This window comes from Pinus tabuliformis, chromosome Q (genome assembly GCF_031772625.1).
Source record: "Pinus tabuliformis cultivar Carrire ecotype Pingquan chromosome Q, CPIR1, whole genome shotgun sequence".
In the NCBI taxonomy this organism is placed as follows: domain Eukaryota; kingdom Viridiplantae; phylum Streptophyta; class Pinopsida; order Pinales; family Pinaceae; genus Pinus; species Pinus tabuliformis.
In genome coordinates this window covers 1,339,460,132-1,339,470,959 of record NC_142296.1, presented here as the reverse complement: position 1 = coordinate 1,339,470,959, position 10,828 = coordinate 1,339,460,132, and the positions used below count along the sequence as shown (strand labels likewise).

At 35.0% G+C, this 10,828-nt stretch overlaps 1 protein-coding gene across 7 annotated transcripts in view; it reads left to right on the top strand.

Moving 5' to 3' along the window:
- Positions 1 to 6,973: 6,973 nt before the first annotated feature.
- Positions 6,974 to 10,828, top strand: part of LOC149224808 (uncharacterized) — a 96,076-nt gene continuing 92,221 nt past the window's right edge. For 3 of the 7 annotated variants that reach the window (XM_089386279.1, XM_089386281.1, XM_089386280.1), the window contains exon 1: positions 6,975 to 7,150. The gene's annotated coding sequence lies outside the window, so the exon portion shown is untranslated. Of the gene's footprint in view, positions 7,151 to 9,849; positions 9,894 to 10,828 lie in introns of all 7 variants that reach the window. The other 4 variants (XM_089386282.1, XM_089386286.1, XM_089386284.1 and 1 more) reach the window with 4 other exon arrangements.

Below are 10,828 nucleotides of genomic sequence, written 5' to 3'. Positions count from 1 at the left end.
TCCAAGATAACATATTGGTAGTTTCTATGACATGGATGGATAACACAACTTAATCTTCCTCTGAGTGCATAGTGGTGCAATACCTTCACTACTTTTTTAGCTTAGGGTTTAGTATGAAATCCAATTTGTGGCTACAATAACACAACTTAATCTTCCTCTGAGTGCATAGTGGTGCAATACCTTCACTACTTTTTTAGCTTAGGGTTTAGTATGAAATCCAATTTGTGGCTACAAGTTGAGTTAGAGAGGGAATGCCGATAAAAAAGAGGGCTTGCGAGGGTTTTGGAGTACCAAGCAGAGAGAGAAGGACCATATAGAGGTAGTTTGCATTGTTTCTATAGGTAGACTAATAGTGACATGCTCAAAATGACAGAGATGTTTATGGGCGAGACTTGCGCTTTAATACTAGTGATGGAACACACAAAAATGCAAGAGAGATTGATAAGACGAGTAATACATTATTGGGACTATTCAAATATACTCATGGCTTGTAACCTTCCTCTCAAATAAATAACATGAATTTACATAATCCTTAAAAATTGCGTTTTCAACAAAGAAATCATTAACCATATTAAGTATTATTAACATATTTTTTTTCGAGTAGTCTTTAAGTGTGACTTTTTGGAAAGTTTTCATGTTTATTTTTTGATCTAATTTGTCTACAATTTGACATGTATTCATTGAAATCACAAGTTTGACAGGCGAACTCTTCACAATGAAGTGCCCCAGAGGTTTTTAAGGGTGCCAAATCCATATATGCATTCAAAAAACTAGTTTCAACAACACAAATCAAGATTGTGCCACAAAATTTTCATCAGATTCCGATCAGAAATCTATCGAACATTCCAAAATGTCACACTTAAAAATTTATATTTTTTAACTTCTAATATATATATATATATATATATATATATATATATATATATATATAATTATATTAACTATTTTTTTTCCCCTGGGAAAAAGTCGTAATTTCTATTAGTATTGAGAAATTACATTTTGTAGATGCCGAAGCATATTCATATGGAGGCAGCAGTGCCTGTCAAGTTCATAGTCTGTAAATCTAGGAAGAGGAACCAAGTTGTCTCCACGCAGGGAGCATTATCAAAACAGTAAAACTAGCAGTGATCAAAATTGTGTCCATGCTCTGCGCAGAGAGCTATATATATGCTGATAATATCAAAAAAGTAGAGCTATACTCAGGACTAGACAGTAGAAATATATACATGCTATAAACAAAAATGGTACTGAAAGTGTGTGGGCTTTATAGCCCATCTCCCATATGATCATCAAAAGGTATGTGGTAGTGCTGATAGTAAGTTCCGTCGATTTCCTCCTGGATCAACCAGTCATCTCCTTGTCTGTGCGTTGCGTCTTTGGAGAGCTGGTCGGCGACGGTGTTCTGTTCCCTGTAAACGTGTCGACATACAAATGATTCAAAGGAAGCAGTCAGTCTTTTAGCTTCATCTAGAATGTGTCTCAATGAAAATGCATGACAATGAGATGCATCATTCAGCCAATTGCAAACAATTTTAGAGTCTCTAAACAGCTGAAGGTGTCTGCATTGTTTATGGATAGCAAAGTGTATGATGTGTTTAGCCGTGCACAGTTCAACAAAGTTATTGGTGCCTCTGCCTAGTTTTATTTGTATCTTGTAGCAGTGCATTTCATTGAGATAGAGTATTGCTCCTCCCCCACAGCCCGCATCTTGTGCCGAGCCATCAAAGAATGCCCATGGCTTTGATTTGTCGATGTTCACAGGTCTAATGATACGAGGTGGGGCAGTGGATTCCTCTTCAGGTATCATGTTAAAGTCAGCAATCGTATGGTGTAATATAGTGGGCCAGTGTGGGGCTTTGAGATTAAAGATAGCCTGATTGCGCGCGATCCAAATAGCCCAGCAGGCCAGCAGAGGAATGTTGATAGATTTCCCAGTGTGATTTTGGCACCAGTTATTCCATGCTTCCATGAGGTTATTACCTTGCCAATTTTTCAAATGCGGATAGTGTGAGGTGAGGGATTGCCAAAACTGTAGAGTAGTGCTGCAATTTAAGAACAAATGATCTGTGTTTTCTTCCTCCCCTTGGCATAAGTGGCAACGAAAAGGTCCATAAAAAGATCTCTTCATGAGATTGGTGCCTGTAGGGATTTTGTCAAATAGAATGTTCCACATCAATAATTGCGTGCGAGGAGCCGACTTAAGTTTCCAGAGCGCTTTCCAGGTGGGATGAATATCCGGGGGCCTATAAGGTTCCATGAGCCTTAAATATCCTAGCTTCGGGGTGTATGCTCCATGCTTGGCAAAGGCCCAGATGATCTCATCAGGTCCTTCTGTGAGCCTGATGTGAGCTTGTGTGAGTGCATCCGTATACTCCAACCATTCGTTCTGCCATTATTCAGGAATTTCTAACACTTGAGCGGTAGTCCATGCTTGCTGGAGGAAAGAGGAGTTTTCATTATCTCCAATGTGCTTAATGTGCGTAATCCCTCTGTTATGAAGGTGCCTTATAAGGTCAGCCGATAACCTGTGGGCATTTCCACATCCGACCCACGGGTCCAGACCAATGCGCACTGCATTACCTTCCTTAATGCGCCAAGTGATTCCTTCTCGTAGCAGAGGTAAGGTGCCTATAACCGCTTTCCAGATATTGGAAATGTTTTGATTAGTTCCTTGTTGTGTACAGATCCAGTCCAAAACGTTATGAGGCTTGATATATTTTGCATATGCAACTCGAGTCCATAGACCATTTAAGGTGAGAAGCTGCCACCCAAGTTTGGCTGCCAGTGCTCTGGAGAAAAGGTCGAGCCTCTTTATACCCCATCCCCCCAGCGCTTGGGTTTGGCGATGGTATCCCATTTGACCCAGGCGAAGAGCCTTCCCGGCTGGTGACCTTTCCAAAGAAATCTGCAGCAAATACTTTGTAGCCTATTCAATATGCCCTTAGGTATCCAGGCTAGGGCCATCCAATAGACTCGTGTGGCTTCAATCACAGCTTTAATAAGGACCAATCTGCCTGCACGAGAGAGATATTTGTGGTACCATACCTGTAGCCTCTTTTCCACTTTAGCTATGAGCCATAACCAGTTTGCTATTCTGTAACCAATAGGTTTTAGTCTAAAACCGAGGTATTTTATACCATCCGACAGATTCAAATTGATGAAGGGGAAGCACTGTGTAGCAAAGGTGGTTTCATGAATAGAGCAGCCAACTGTAGTAATCGTGGACTTATTATCATTGATCTTCATTCCTGTAGCTTGCTGGAAGAGAAGAATGGAGTTATGAAGGGTAGTGGAGTCCCCAATGCTGCCATTCAAGAAGATCAGGATGTCATCAACAAATAACAGATGAGTGAGGTAGAAGTTATCCGCAAGTTTAATGCCAGTCAATAGATGCCTATCTCGAGCTGATGAGATAACTCTACTTAATCCTTCCATAATAAGCAGGAACAACAGAGGTGAGAGCGGACATCCCTGTCTAAGTCCTCTCTCTGAAGTAAAGAATGAAGTAGCTTCCCCATTGAGTAGCACACTATAGGATACATCGGTGATGCAGCTCATCGTCCATTTGATAAATTCATAGGGGAAACCAAGATGTGTTAGTAGCAACCTTAAATACAACCAGTTTGTTCTGTCAAAAGCCTTGGACAGATCCACTTTTAGAATCATTCCCTTCTGCTTTTTAATCTGCAGGGAGTGCATGAGTTCTTGAGCAGTGGCTATAGCCTCGTGGATCTGTCTGTGGTGCAAGAAGGCGAATTGTTCAGAGGATATGTGTTGCGAGAGTATGGGTTTGAGGCGGTTGGCAATTATCTTGGCAATGATCTTATAGAGGCAATTACAGAGAGAAATGGGGCGAAAGTCATCGAAAGAGACCGGGGCATTGGATTTGGGGATTAGGGCGATGAAGGTGGATTTAATAGCAGAGGATATTCTGCCCCTCCTTCTGCTATCCTCTACAATCTTCAGAAGGTCGTTTCCCAGGATTTCGAAGAAAGCGATGTAGAATTCAATGGACCACCCATCTGGGCCGGGGCTTTTATCTTTTTTAAACCATTTCAAAGTAGCCTCCAATTCTTCCATGGTCACTTCCTTCAGTAGATCATCTGACTCTTCCTGTTCAACATATATGGGGAAAAGTTTAGCCACCCTCATGATCTCCAAGATATTAATATCTCCAGGAGCTTTATATATACCCCTAAAGTGCTCTGTGGCCAGTCTGGCTAGGTTTTGTTGTGATGAAACAGGGTGACCTCGTTCATTTCTTAACTCCCATATAGTGTTGATGGCTTTGCGACCATTGGCAAATTTATAATAAAATTTAGTATTATCATCCCCCTCTGTGAGCCAAATAGCCCTGCTTCTAAGCCTCCAGCTTTCTTCTCTTTCTTTCAGAATTTGAGAGCGCTTCGCTATATGTGAGGTGTATTGCTCCTTGCTTGCAGGGGTGGGGAAGGTCCCAGATGATGAATCCTCGAACTCAGCAATGACTCTTTCCACCTCTTTCAGAGATTGATTATCTTGGATGCACTTTTGATGAGACCAGTTTTTAGAAATCTGCTTGAGTTCAGTTAGTTTTCTAACGAAGCCTGCTGAGAGATCCTCATCTTCCCTGATGAGGTTGTTCTGCCAATAATTATGAACCAATTGTATATAAGAGGGGTCGTGTAACCAAGAGGCATTAAACTTGAAGGGGCTTTTGATTTTGTGATTAAAGTCCTCTGCTTCTAAGAATATAGGCCGATGATCGGATATGCCTCCCGTTCCGACCCATTGGCGAATTCTGGGGAGACTGTTAATCAGTGTCTCCTTAATAAGGAATCTGTCGAGTCTTCTGGCCAAGCTTTGTTCTCCACTTCTGTTATTTGACCAGGTGTACTGTAATCTAGCAGATGGAATATCCACCCGCTGGTGTTCCTCTAGTAGGCTGGATAATGTATCTGTAAGGGAATCGACCTGTGCCATGTGCCCCCATGACTATAATTATATTAACTATTATCTTCATATATATATATATATATATTTAAATATTTTAAATTAAATGTTTTATTATTAAAATTTTCAAATACTACTAAAAAAATCATAAAAAAATAATCACAAGAAGATTATATAGATTATATATTATAAATGCAATGAACACTTTACCATACAATGAATTTATATTATATATACAATGAATAATTTACCATAATATTAACGAAATTAAAATTTAAAAATAAAAAATATATATACAATTGCCTGAATGGCTAAAAGTGGCCCAAATCCGGGCAAAAAATTTCAAAAAATCTTGTAGAGGCAGTGTTTGAATCCCATTTTTGATGGTGGAAATGGATTTAGCACCATAAAAAATGTCTAAGACACCTAAAATTTTGAAGTTTAACAACTATAATTTGGATTTACAAAGATCCTTGCCGGATTTTCTCTAAATATGACTGGAATTTCCATAACTTTCTAAAGAATTCCTCCAGTTAATTAAACTACAACTTAAAAAATATATTATCTACATAAAATGACTTAAAAATTTAAAAAATAATAAAAAAGCAATAAAAAAGATAAATCTAATTTTATAAAATATAATATAAATAATAATAAAGATAAATCTAATTTTATAAAATATAATATAAATAATAATAATATTATATAACATCTGTAAATTTAAAAATTAAAAAAATAATTTAAAAATTTATAAAAAATTATTGTGGATAATTATAACTTCATATAAGATAAGGAATTATTATATGTAAATTTAACCTTTATCAATGTCACAATCATTATCATATTTCTACGAAACCATATCCTAATAAATATAGAACTTTATATTTATATAAACAAAAATTATTATTTATATGGTAAGTTTTATTAATAAAGTTGGTTGAGAATAAGTAAATAGTGAAAAATAAAGTCATTGAGATAATTAGTATTTGGTTAAGAGGTAAAATTAAATTTAATTGTGTAAATTATTAGATTTTGTTATTATTATTTTGTTATAGTGAAAAATAAAGTTATTGAGATAATTTGTTTTTGGTTAAGAGGTAATAAAATTTTAATTTATTTTCTTGGAAAAAGAAATATTGAATGTAAAATTTGTTGTCATATAATTATTGCATAAATATATTTTTTTCTAAATTTTTTTTGTCAAAAAACTTTTATATAACCATGAAACTGGAAACAATAAACCATCAACCATTATAACTAATATACTAAGTTAATTGTTTGACCCAAAAACCTCTTACGTAAAACTCAAAACACTCCACCATCATAACTAATACATCTAAAACATTAGATTTTTTTCATAATTATAATTTTTAAACCAATTTTTTTTTATAAAAAACCCTCTAAATACTTCCTCATATTCTACCTATAATAAACTAGATAAATTAAACTAGATAAATTATCCATACTTACCGCTACACCTCACTTCAAACAATTAAGTTGGTCAAACCTCCGATTAGGAAAGCTCCACTAACTTCTAAACAAATCCTTCCAACTAAATCATAATCCTAATTTATTTTATAATTATTATAATAATATTTAATTTAAAATATCACAATATAACAAAAGTATCTCATAAAAACACATCTCCCAAAACACATCTCCCAAGATACACAAAACTTTTTTTCTCAAAATTATTATTATCGGAGAACATTTCTTCTACCAAAATCACTAAATAGTCCCTTTGACCCATAACTATAAATAGTTAAGACACTTAAAATACATTTACGCAAACACTTTTTACCCAAATTCTTTTATTAAAAAATATTTATTCCATCAAAATCGCTGAATACAATCCCTTACCTATTTACAATAAATAACTTACCCCTTAAACTATACTAAAATATTAAGAAACCCATATCACTTCGCAAATTTTAATAAAAAGAAAATAATAATTGACATGACCATTGCCTTTGACAAGAAATACGCATTAGTCCACCTCTACATAACGTGTACGACAATTGCTTTGACATTTAATTTCTTGAAATCATTCCATTTCTTTACAAATAGCCGTATTTCACACTATATTTAACCTCTATATCTGGCCACAACCTTTGGAAACCCAGCAAGAACAGGAAAGTAAATTGATAATACTGTTTACCGTCTATATCTTACTATGTGGCCGGGATTCCTGTTTCAGAGTTAAAGCCGAGCTCAAAAGGTAAGAGCTCTCTGAACACACTTTCCCTCTCTCTTTATCTTTCGAATTTGCCGTAATTCTTCTTCTCATTCTTTATTTTTTCAATTCCTAGAGTTTTTTTTGGGTGTAAAATGGTATTACAGACATGTTTTATTTCATTATAGAGCATGATAAATAGAGAATTTATGTATATTGCCAGGGTTTGCAGTTTATGACACTATAAGGCCCTCATTTGCAAATCTTTAGAACATTGCAGACAACTATTGAGAAGTAAATTTAAGGAAGTTACGCTGATTTAACTATGCCTAATTCAGGCATGGGCATATCAAGCTTTGAATATTGTTATGAATTTCAATTATCTACTTAGATGTGATGTGAATGTATGGCAGATGAATACAATTTCTTATTCATTAGGCGTTTTTGTTTTAATCTTTAGTCATCATGACTATATTGCCCATCTAGGAGTAATTGCAGGGATAGGGGATGCTTTGGTTTTTAAAGTTAGTCTATGTAACCATTTGTTTTGATTTACTAGCAACGAGAATGCAGACATTTCCGTGTGCGGTCGTTTGTCTGCGAGTCATTATTTCTGTACGTGCGTCATTATCTCTGTGCAGAACTATGGCTTAGGTTCTGTTTAGTGCGTGTTTTAATTGGATGTTTGTGCAGTGTATTCTAATGGCTAACTAACGCTAACATTCCACCATATGGAATCTCTGATTTGGGAGATAGTGGTCCAAGTTTGTACCCTTTATTTTCCCATGATATGGCTTTATTTGTTTGATTTTTTAATGTCTCCCTGTAATACTTCTATGGGTATTTTTTTTGCTTTTATTTTTATTTTCACTCCAATGTCGATGTCTGTTTTGCTGCATATAGTTGGGGATTATTTATTTTTATTTTCACTCTAATGTCGATGCCTGTTTGCTGCATATAGTTGAGGATTATTTATTTTTATTCTCACTCTAATGTCGATGTCTGTTTGCTGCATATAGTTGAGGATTATTTATTTTTATTTTTCCTCTAATGTCGATGTGTGTTTGCTGCATATAGTTGATGATTATTTATTTAGGAGTTTTTTTTTCTAATACAATGGAGTCATGTATGAATAATATTTCATTACTTTGTTCTTTCACCCAATGTTTTCATTTCCAGTACTGCATTATAGAAATATACAATATAGCTAATGAAATGTGTATGACATTAATGATGTTCTGAACTTCTGAGTCATGGTTGTGTTGGTAATTTCCAAAGTGAATAGTGACTGTTGTTAAAATTATTGATTTCATTCCATTTTCTGTTTTTATTGCTATTCACATCTCTACATTAATTACGTGGATTAGTGCCCCCCTATTGAGTGTTGGCAGATTAATTTTTCTATTAATCTAAATCTTTGTCTTATGAAAGATTTTGGCCGTCTCCTCTACATCAACAGATGAAATTTCAAATATTAACTATCTTGAATCTTTAAATCCATTTTTATCTTTTCACATTTACCTAATACAATTATGAAATTACCATGCAAATTATCAAATAACAAATGACATTGTGTAGATTAACGCAATTAAATTTAAAGGGGGAAAATGATTTCGATCAATTTATATCAACCACATTTACTAATATGGTTGTGCTAGTTACCAAAGCTTACAATCAGATGAAATTTATAACTCGAATCCATTCGATGTTGCTTGGCTTAGGAAGAGCAAGTTGAGCAACATTGCCATTGTGCCATTGGTGGTTGGCATGTTCTGCTTGCCTTAGAAAGAGAGACATTGCCATTGTGCCATTGGTGGTTGGCATGTTCTGCTTGCCTTAGAAAGAGAGACGTTGCCATTGTGCCATTGGTGGTTGGCATGTTCTGCTTGTCTTAAAAAGAGAGACATTGCCATTGTGCCATTAGTGGTTAGCATGTTCCATTTGGAGGGTCTATTGCCAATTTGCCATGATTTTTATTGTACTCACAAATAATCATATCGTGTTCATTTGATGTATTTGGGAGGTCAAAAGATCATGTCAAGAAACAAATTCTTTATCCTTGTTGGTAGTCAACAAATAGCCAATCAGGTTTTTTTCTTGGCTGAGTTCCATATTGTCATTCTAATTTGGTTCCAAGGAAAGTTTTGTTGTTTCAACTACGCAACCTGGCACAATCCAAAAGAAGCTTACAGGATATCTGTTTTCCAGGATAGCCATTTTCATAATACTATTGGAAACTTCAGTCCATGAAATTAGTTCCTACAACGACCACTCCAATTTAGAAGCAAAATTGACAGGTTTCTTAAGTAGACTGATTTCCGCTGAGGCCTCAATTGGCTTTCATGAAGGTTTAGCTTCCTCCCAGTACAAAATACCATATTTTTAATTCGGTCATAAGGTGGTTCAACGTGCTTCCTCTAAGAAGACTGTAAATTTCCCCATATGAGCTGAAGGTCATGTTTTTTAAAGATATTGTTTCCTGTGGCTGCCTTGGTAAAATCTTTTAGCATGCTGTCTATACTCTAATATCATTATCAGGTTTTGCGATTAATGAAAGAAACTCAAGATCTTTCTGAATAGTCTTATTCTTCCTCTGCGATAGGTGTTTGTAACTTTGTACTGCTTTCTCTAATATGGACATAGCTACCCTTGGAGTTTGAACATCTCTGGTTACTGAAGATTCAAAATAATTTTTACTTGGAATATTAGTTATCAACTTATCCTCAACAAGGAATTTGTATCAGGTTCATTGGGTCTCAGTGCACTACTTGGCGGTACAGTGAGGATGGTAATTTTGAAATTTTTACAATTGGTCATTCCATGACAAAATTCAGTATGACTTTAATATTCATTATTATTCCATTGATTAACATGGGAACCATGTAACGAATGTACAATGTTCACGAGTTGTTGGAGTGATCTTTCTTGACCAAATGGAATATCAACAAGTTTAGATGTACCTATTTCAATGCTTAAATTTGAATTCCTACTTGCCGTCTTACTTTTTCTTTGTGTTCATCTTCATCGATGTCACTGGCTACTTTTGGCAACTATTTTAAAACAATTGAACACATATGTTTTCCCTTTTATCAAATAACACCTGGAGTGTTTCTTGTGCTAATCCAATTGCTTTGAGCTGGATTCTTTAACACGGATTCTTGTGTTAGTTTAATTGCATTAAGCTGGAACACAGATATAATATCACGGTTCTCCCCTCTCCATTAGTGTCTTTCATTTATAGTAAATTCTTGGGTATATAAAGCCAAATTCAAGTATTGTGCGGCTTTATTGTTGATGGAAAACAATTTTTTTGCATTTTTTTAAGAGAAACTTTCTTAATTGTATATCATCCCTCCTATTATGCCTCCAATATGAGGCATGCACCAGAATAGTCTTTCAAAGGTAAATTTAGACATCTGATTGAAAGATTATCTCTGAAATTATTTGTTTTTATTCCTTTTCTTGTTTATCTAGCAACTTGATAGTTGCCTTCAATACAATACTCTGTTATGGAAGCTGATTTGTCTTCTAGAAATAGTATGACTCTATCTTCGGATTTACCATTGTTTGGTAACCCTAATAATCTTGGAAATTCTCAGGACTTGAAATAGATTAGTCCTTTCCTGTACGTGGATTCATTTTGCATGGTTTTCATTTGCAATCGTGTTTTCTTTTCCTTCTATTTCTTTTGAAAAAAAACAAGAACAGACATATTTTGTATTG